General features: G+C 32.1%; 1 long non-coding RNA gene across 12 annotated transcripts; it reads right to left on the minus strand.

Moving 5' to 3' along the window:
• Positions 1 to 2575: 2575 nt before the first annotated feature.
• On the minus strand, positions 2576 to 7207 carry LOC111888004 (uncharacterized). 12 transcript variants are annotated; one of them, XR_008230279.1, is made up of 5 exons: positions 5816 to 6768; positions 5176 to 5728; positions 5006 to 5053; positions 4716 to 4822; positions 2576 to 4593 (listed from the first exon to the last, which is right to left on the minus strand). It is a non-coding gene; the product is annotated as an uncharacterized LOC111888004 (long non-coding RNA). The 12 variants fall into 12 exon arrangements; XR_002848990.3 differs by having other exon boundaries at positions 4716 to 4828; positions 5816 to 6767; XR_006188180.2 differs by lacking the exon at positions 2576 to 4593 and having other exon boundaries at positions 4595 to 4882; positions 5816 to 6766.
• Between the last annotated feature and the right edge of the window lie 1644 nt (positions 7208 to 8851).

Below are 8851 nucleotides of genomic sequence, written 5' to 3' on the forward strand. Positions count from 1 at the left end.
CGGGCGACGTATTTGCAGCGACATGTCGCCGCTAAAGGTATTGGCGGCGACACGCCTAACCTTTAGCGGCGACACGTGTCGCCGCTGTTGCCCAATCTTCTTGTAGTGATACATTAGCATAAGAAAAACATAGTTTAATATATAGATCACCAAAGAAATTTTGAAAAATACAATCCTCCGTCCTCGGCCCAAAACATGTCACAACATTGTCATTGAAACAAAATTATAAAAAACTGAAAATATTTGAATGTTAAAAATAGAATTCTACTCATGTTCATTTTTTATATATGCAAGAAGTTATAATAAAATATAGATGAAATTACATTGCTATAAAAAAAACAACCCCTCAAAGAATATTGGATACATAACAACCTACTTTATACAATAAAGTCACCTTGGCCCTTCCCCTTTTCGATATCCTATTGATAAAGATCATGATGCACACAAGTCCTTTTGATAAACCAGGTTTCCTGCCACCAGATGGTTTAAAAGCAAAGTTCAAGGCCTGCCAATGCTGAAGCATTTTGTTTAAGTTGGTCCACCACCCTCTTTCCTTATATTATACATTATGTAACAACAAAAGTAGTAAAAAATACATAAGAACAAATTACTTGATTGGGTTTACTGGAGTAATTTACCTCGTCTCCCTCATGATCGTCCCCAAAAAGCATCATGATCTTTTTGAATGAGTCATTTACCCATATTCTCCTTCACCCCACATTGAGGTGTCCAGTGTCCTCCCATTAACTCAATAGTCAACATGTGCTAAATTACCAATAAAACCAAATGGACCATAGTAGGGATAACAACATTATCATCAAAAAAACTTTAATAACGGGAAGAAATGCTTACTAAGATTTTTTGCATATGCTAGTTGGGATTGCTAAAATTAAGAAAGAATGAAATTATCAAACTGTATGTCATAGGTGAATAGACACAAAAATATTATTTTACCATCAATCTAATTGCTAAAGTGACTACAATAAAAAGGATTAAGACATGTGGATGCTCTTGGTATTAATGAGCAACCATCAGAGTGAAGAAAAAAGTAAAAATACCACCTCAACAAACTAAAATCTATCAAGCCAAATTCTATCTTAGTAGACATCTCAATGTTAATACTCGAGAAAGTAAATCCTAGTTAAAAAAGGCAACATTCTCAACCTTTTCCAGCAACTCATTATGACCAACTTATTCTATCTTCTTTGAACCACATCCATTTCCTGGAAATCAAACTTAACAGAATGTAAGCACAAAAATAATTCAATCAATCTTACATGCATTAAGATATGTCAAAACGGTCATATACATAGATACACACGCAAAGACATACATATACTCACGAATATTGTATTTCAGACAAAGATGAAGATATATACCTAAATCGTTTGTATGTGTAAATTTGGGTCTAAGTTTTTTTTTAAAAAAAAAAAAACAATAACAAAAATGCCTAGGTTTTTCTCTAGTTATGCAGTGATGTTTCTTGTGCTCAATGGTGAAAGCCCGAAAATGATCTGAAAACAGAGATCAAACAAAAACCCAATAAATCAATTTCCCTGAAAAAGTGTGTTTGATGGTGGTTGAAGACTGACGACTCTTGGTCATGGCAGAGACGGAAACGTAAGAGAGAGGGTGAGGAACGACGACTAGGTTTCTTTTGGGTAAATGATTGTGATGATTGGACGCTGGTGTCCAGGAATATATAGGGACAGGTCTGATACTATGGACAAGGTGATCGTGATCGAAAATTTTCAGATTCAAATGATACATTCGGTGCGAGAAGGCGGAGCCGATAATGGTACCAAATCAGAAAAACGAAACCAAAAATAGGTAGGAACAGAAGAGAGTATTGTGGTTCCCTTCTAGCCGTGGATAGTGTGTTGGTCGCGGAGATGGTAGTTGATGATGGTGGTGTAGGTGATAGTCGATGATAGTGGCGAGCATGGTACTTGCGGTAGTGGATTTCTTACTTTACATATCAAATATTAAGGAAAACGGGAAATGATATCAACGAAAGAGGCGAAGTCCGCTGATATAAGGGAAGACAAACCATAATTGAATTTTTTTTGCCGAAATATAAGGCTTCAAAGACTCAACAAGATCAAAGGACTTAGTCAAAAGTAACGCGATGACAGGATCAAATATCAAGGAATGTTGGTTCAATTTTGACTGATTCATTTGACCAGATAAGTTTTAAATTTTGATGCATAAACTGATCGTAAATATTGCAGTAAGTTTTATACCTCTTAAAATTCAGCATTTGAGGGTAAATGCTTATTAAGGTGTGTGTGTATATATATATATATATATATATATATATATATATATATATATATATATATATATATATATATATATATATATATATATATACTAGCCGTTACCCGCGTAAAGCAGCGGCGGCGAATAGTTTTTTCAACACTATGTTTCTTTTATAAAAATGTTTTGTTCCAAAAGAAAGTACATGTTTAAGACAATATAATCCAACTTTTGTGTTATTTTTGACATGATACATCAAATAACTGGTAAAAATAAATGGTTCAAGTCGACACAAAATACAAATCGTGTAAGTCACTGAAAGAAAAATAATAGAATTATATAAGAATACACCAAATATGGAAACGTGTACAAACACATAACTGCTAATACAATATTAATCTCGTAGCACTTCTTTATATATCACATTTGTTGTATAAACTTCATCACGTTTGAAATTTTCGTTAGGCTTCACTAACACTTTTGTATTGCCACATGAGACTCCTCTGGACAATGCAACATAAAGTTGGTCATGCACGAATACCGGGTCTGGAAGATAAATACCTACATTCAAAATTGTTTGTCCCCAAGCTTTATTGATTGTCATCGCAAAGCATAATCGAATATGAAATTATTTCATCTTTAGCTTGAATGAGAACATGTCTTCTTCAGACAGAGGTAGAGAAAGCTTTGGCAAAACTATTATCTTGTCAGTATGTTGACCAACAGTTATTTCTGCATCAATGACATATTACTCAAAACTTTTACATATCAATCAGGTGTCATTATACAATCCATTTGATGGGTCAATATCTCGTAACAATATGATTGGTCATCCATCTGGACCATATTGTAACGAAAAAAGTATTTTGGACGAAAACCAAGAATTTGTGAAACCCTAGTGACCATTTATGTAATTTTATCTAACATATATTAAGATTTTTAATAACAATTTTGTGAACCTTTAATCATCATATTATAATAACTAAAAAATGTAAACTCAACTTGGCTTTTTGCGGCAACAAATAGTTATAACCCACGCAATGCAGTGGGTTGTGAATTTTGTTTAATAAGATTAGATTCAGCTCGGCTATAAGTTTTCTTTCGATGATTATTATCATTTTGGAAACATATATTCCAAAGAACGTATCAGGATTAGAATGAACGAATCTATATAGGATTATTGTTAAAAACATAGTTATTTCAAAGAACACAAAGCAGCGGTTGACTGAATGTAATTATTTTAGGGAAAAAAATGTGTGTATTAATAAGATTAGATTCAGCTCGACTATAAGTTTTCTTTCGATGATTATTATCATTTTGGAAACATATATTCCAAAGAACGTATCAGAATTAGAATGGACAAATCTATATAGGATTATTTTTGAAAACATAGTTATTTCAAAGAACACAAAGCATCGGTTGACTGAACGTAATTATTTTAGGGAAAAAAGTGCGTGTATTTTCATCTTTCAATTCATTTTGTACTAAAAAGTCTGTGTATTTTCATCTTTCAGTTCATTTTGTATTTGTAGGGTGCATGAAAATATGCCTAAAATTGACCATTTCTTGCTATACAGAGTATTAATCACTTTAGCATCCTTAAGATTATCTTTTTCTTTTTATTATTCATTAAAAATGTACAAATATTGAGGAGTGATGTTTTTCAACAACTATCAACACTTGCTCGCAAGATAATCATCTTCATCTTGATAAATGCGTTTTAATAATAAAAAATAATTATTGAAACTAACGACTAATTAGTAGCACCTTCTTTTTGCATTTTGCAAACATAGTTATTTTAGCAAATTTAAAAATCTTATCAAACTCGCGAATAACTCTAAAAATTGCTTCGACCAGTTAACTATGTTATTAGCTGATAGTAATTATATTGAACCTCGTTCAATATAAATTATTATTAAACAGTTCAAGGTTGACTTTTATACAAAATAATTACTTTAATTCTCATGTATATTTTCATTAATTCATAACTGCATGCCATAAGTTAAAAAAAAAAAAAAAAGTATGTTATGATACAATAAATTTAATAAAAGAGTACAAACTAAAACATAACAAAATGAGGCTTAAATCCTAATAGTGAGTGATATTTATGTTTCAGCAGGTTCATTTGGAGATTAGAAATCGATGCATGAATGTCATCTCTCCCCTTTGTTAACAATAACAGAAAATTACTCTACTTTAGAAGTTAGATCTTGTGATTCCTTATTTTAGAGTGCATTCCATACCATCATATGACTACATGTCACTACAATTACCATTTTGTTGAATTTTTGTAATATTACTCACTCAAGCCCAAGCATAAACATCACTCACCGTCTACAAAACCAGAAACAGAACTCATCTTCATCAAATAGTACAGAGGAATAGAAACAACCTTTCTGTTTTTTCTACATAATTGCAAAAACAAAAGAACTTCAAACCAAAACAGTTTGATTTACCTTAATATGCAGGCTCCTATTTCTTTTGTCTATTGATATACAAACTTCAAGCCTTACTCATTTTAGTAGATTATGTGTACCAGAAAAGAACTTCTCCTAATCAACACCTGGAACTAAAATTGTGTTCTCAGAATGTGTGAAGCGATACCTTGATATCAAAACGAAAACTATAAATTCAAGTTAACTCAAAAAGACTAAAACAAAAACTAAACCATGCAACTACAACTTTTTTGCATTTAAACCATTTAAAAGTGAAGATCAATATAAAAGAAGCATTTCAAGCAGGTTACCTTCATGTATCTTCATGTGAGTCTGTGACATTGCATTCACTGCATCCACTAATACCCATGTTGAGGTGCAACATAGTCACAAATTGACATAATAGCAACAAAGTTACAATGATGTGAATACAAAGAAAATAACACAACTAAAGGGATAAGTAAAAGTGAAAATTGCATACTTTGGGTGGAACCTTGCCATGAACGAATTCAAGTCATCCACGCAAAGTGATTTCTTAAAGATGTTGAACCAAAACAGACTTAAGAATTGATTGAAAGGACTATTGTAACAACAAATAACAACCTGACATGAACAAATAAAAGAGTTAATCAAGCTTTTGTAATTAGACCAAACTGTCATGCATTAAAATCATGATACTTGTCAAATTCTTTATCCTGCAGGTAACCATTATACACCTTAAAATTATACGTTAAAATTTATAAGTTATGGAATACAATGGTATATAAATTTCCCCCCTTTTGCACTGAGGATGTTTCTTCCCTAATCCCTCATGGTCTAGCAACTACATAACATCACAAAACATTAGGGATGTCAATAGTAACTTCCACATCTGAATGATAATTGCATACGCACAAATACTTTAAATAACTAATAAAGGCTATTCATACCTAATTTCCACTCAATGAACATATTAAGCACATCTCACCTAACTTTATATGTCATCTACTATCCCTTTTCTTTACTGTCTATGATCTCCAAGCTACTGCTCCTCCCTGTAAGGCATTCCAGATAAAAACTATAAAGATCATACAAAATGGATACATTATACAAAAACTATAAAAGAGTTATAGAGTTTATACCCTCTACTTTGTTGACACAATCGTATATTGACCGGTGTGGTTGGTGTGGCCACACACATACATCATTCCCTGGGTGTGGTTGTGATGAGGCGTCAGTGGTGCTGTTATGTACATAGACAGAGGCGTCAGTGGTGACATCGTCGGTGGTTTGGTGGAGTGTACATAGACAGAGAGAAATATAAACGGAGACTAACGGTGGAGGTTTGCAATGGTTCACTAATGGAAGAAGCGGGTAGTGGTAATGCAGTCCTAGTGTACCTGTGGCAGTAGCGATTCAGAAATCAGGTGTTTTTAGATAGAATGAGGAGATTTTCAAGAGAGAGAGAGAGAGAGAGAGAGAGAGAGAGAGAGAGAGAGAGAGAGAGAGAGAGAGAGAGAAAAGGGGATTCAAAATTTGAATCACAAATGAAATGATTCCATTTGAATTTTGAAGATGAAATGGAGATTAGGAAATTGATATGTAACTCAATCTATCTTTGCCAGTGAGGGAGGAGCATAAATGAGTTCCAGGTTGAACGAATAATTGAAAAAAAAAAAGCGATGAGGAAAGTTAAACATGATGAAAATTGAAGAATGAGACATGGAGAAGGAGGTTAAGTGGTAACCCTTGACAATCTAGAGTTTTCATAGAGAAAGAGGGAAGGGAGATAAACTAAAAGTGGTAAAAGTGTAAGGGAGAGATCGAAGATTTATTGTGGTTTTGGTGCTTAGGGATTCTTTTACAGAGAGAGATGCTGGTGGTGTAAGGAATATATGATGGTACTATGGAGAGGCTTGTATTTCCGATGAAGGTGGTGGCGAGCATGGTGCTAACGGTGGTGGAGTTCTTAAGGTGTGTACCAAAATCGAAGAAGATGACGAAGCAACTGGATAATCGTGCAACCAATTGTGTGGAGAGAGAAGCACAATTTTAAATTTTGGTAGAATGAAGTATGGTAAACTAAAGGGGTGTTTGGCTTAGCTTTTCACAGCCAAAAGTTCTTTTTGTAAAAGAAAAAAAACAAAAAGATGTTTGGCAAACTAAGAACTTTTGGAATTTTAATACAGGAAAAAACATCTTTTTGGAAAAGTCAGGAAATCCTGATTTTTTGTAACTTTTTGGAAAAGATCTTTTGAGCTTTTAAAAGCTAAGCCAAACACCCCCTAAATGGCAATTCATATGGTAGTTCAACTTTGAAGAGGACCCGATCAAACATAAACAGAGATAAAGAGGGAAAGATAAGAGGAAGCCCGGTCAAAAGTATATTTTATTTAAAATTCAAATGCTATGTTATCATCTATATTGGGAAAGATAAGACCTACTATTTGAATGTTTCGATATGTAGTGATTGTATATTAAACACTTGTACCTCTTGCATTGTATTCTTTAGGACTTAAATGGTTTGTTGTACTGTTAGCTTAAATATTTGGACATCTTAAATCTATTTATAGAAATAGTAAGGTTTGTATAATAATATAGTAAGATATATATATATATATATATATATATATATATATATACTAGAAATTTTTTTAGGCCCATACTAAGCACGACCCATGATTGGCGTAAGACTTTAGTTAAAGTGGATATAGGAAGAAATATCCATTGAAAGTAAATTTGGTATTATTGCAAAGAGTGTGAAAGTAAATTTCTATAACAGTTAAAAAAAATAAAATATACCCAAATGCAAGTTTCTACTTTTATTTATCCTTGTCACGTCATTGTACTTCGAAATGTTTGTCCATTAACAATTTTCATCAAAATAAAAATCACTTTCAACTTCTATTTCATTTCACCTTACCATTATGTGATATTTTCATATTTTTCAAATATCTTTTAAACATCATTTATCTAGACTACAATTACCCAAACAATATTTATTTAACATGGAAAAACAATCCCTTATAATAGGTTTTCATGTAACAATTGAAACCTACAAAATATGTCTAAAATCAATGTTATTGTTTGTTCAAGTAAAATAACCATAAGGTATTTTTAAACACAAATCTTGGGATTGGTTTCCATATCAAGTACAGTAAAATCAATGTGGATTCCAAGTAAAATAACCATAAGGTATTTTTAAACACAAATCTTGGGATTGGTTTCCTTATCAAGTATAGTAAAATCAATGTGGATTCCAATCAAATAATGAATTTTTTGTGTAATTATGATTAATCACTCCGACTCAGAAATACTCAATTTCCCCGATTATATCATATCCCACCTTTTGCTCCACCATAGATCATATCCCCCACTCTTGTCTTCTATGCTTGTCATTGGTTGCACTAAGTCATTCACCTGATCTCAATCACCATAATTATTAAAAATTAATCCATATGAAAAACTAATGCTTAAATCCATGCAATTTTCTACAAACTTGAGAAAAAGCAACAAAAGACGGTTATCTGTGTTAATAGTTAAATTAGATTATCTGTTGCATTTGGTGAAGGATTTCGATTTCAATTTGTATATTCTCATAATTCCATCGCGAAGTGTATTTAGCAACTGATTTTTGGTATTTTCAAACAGGTGGAGCAAATTCCTTCACTTCATGTTCAATTATGACATTCAATGTCTTGTAGCCGCAATTCTCAAGGGTATATTGGTGATACCCAACTAATTAAAAAAAAATTGGAAATGAAGTTGACAAAAAGTTTATAAAAAAGCTTATATGTCAATTCCCACGGAAAAATAAATGACCTTTGACAATTGAAAGGTAGTTATTATTAGTACTAATTTCCAAACTTTAGGAACCGAACCATTACAAGAATTTAAACTTTGGGTTATCACCACACGATGCTTAAAAGATCAAATCATTAAAAAATATCAAAATGCATTAAAGTTCTTTAACTTTTAAACACCATTTAAATAATATGCCTAAAAAGATCAAAATTAATGAAATAATTTTAAGCATCACTTCAACAAAAATTCAGTTTTGGTTAGCACCTCACGTGCATACAAGATCAAATGAGCAAAATTAAAATGGTTGTTATGAGTTTACTTTTAATCACTATTTCAAAATTCTTGAAAATCCCTTAACTTTTAATACCATTTCA

Source organism: Lactuca sativa, chromosome 2, assembly GCF_002870075.4.
Source record: "Lactuca sativa cultivar Salinas chromosome 2, Lsat_Salinas_v11, whole genome shotgun sequence".
NCBI classification, from domain to species: domain Eukaryota; kingdom Viridiplantae; phylum Streptophyta; class Magnoliopsida; order Asterales; family Asteraceae; genus Lactuca; species Lactuca sativa.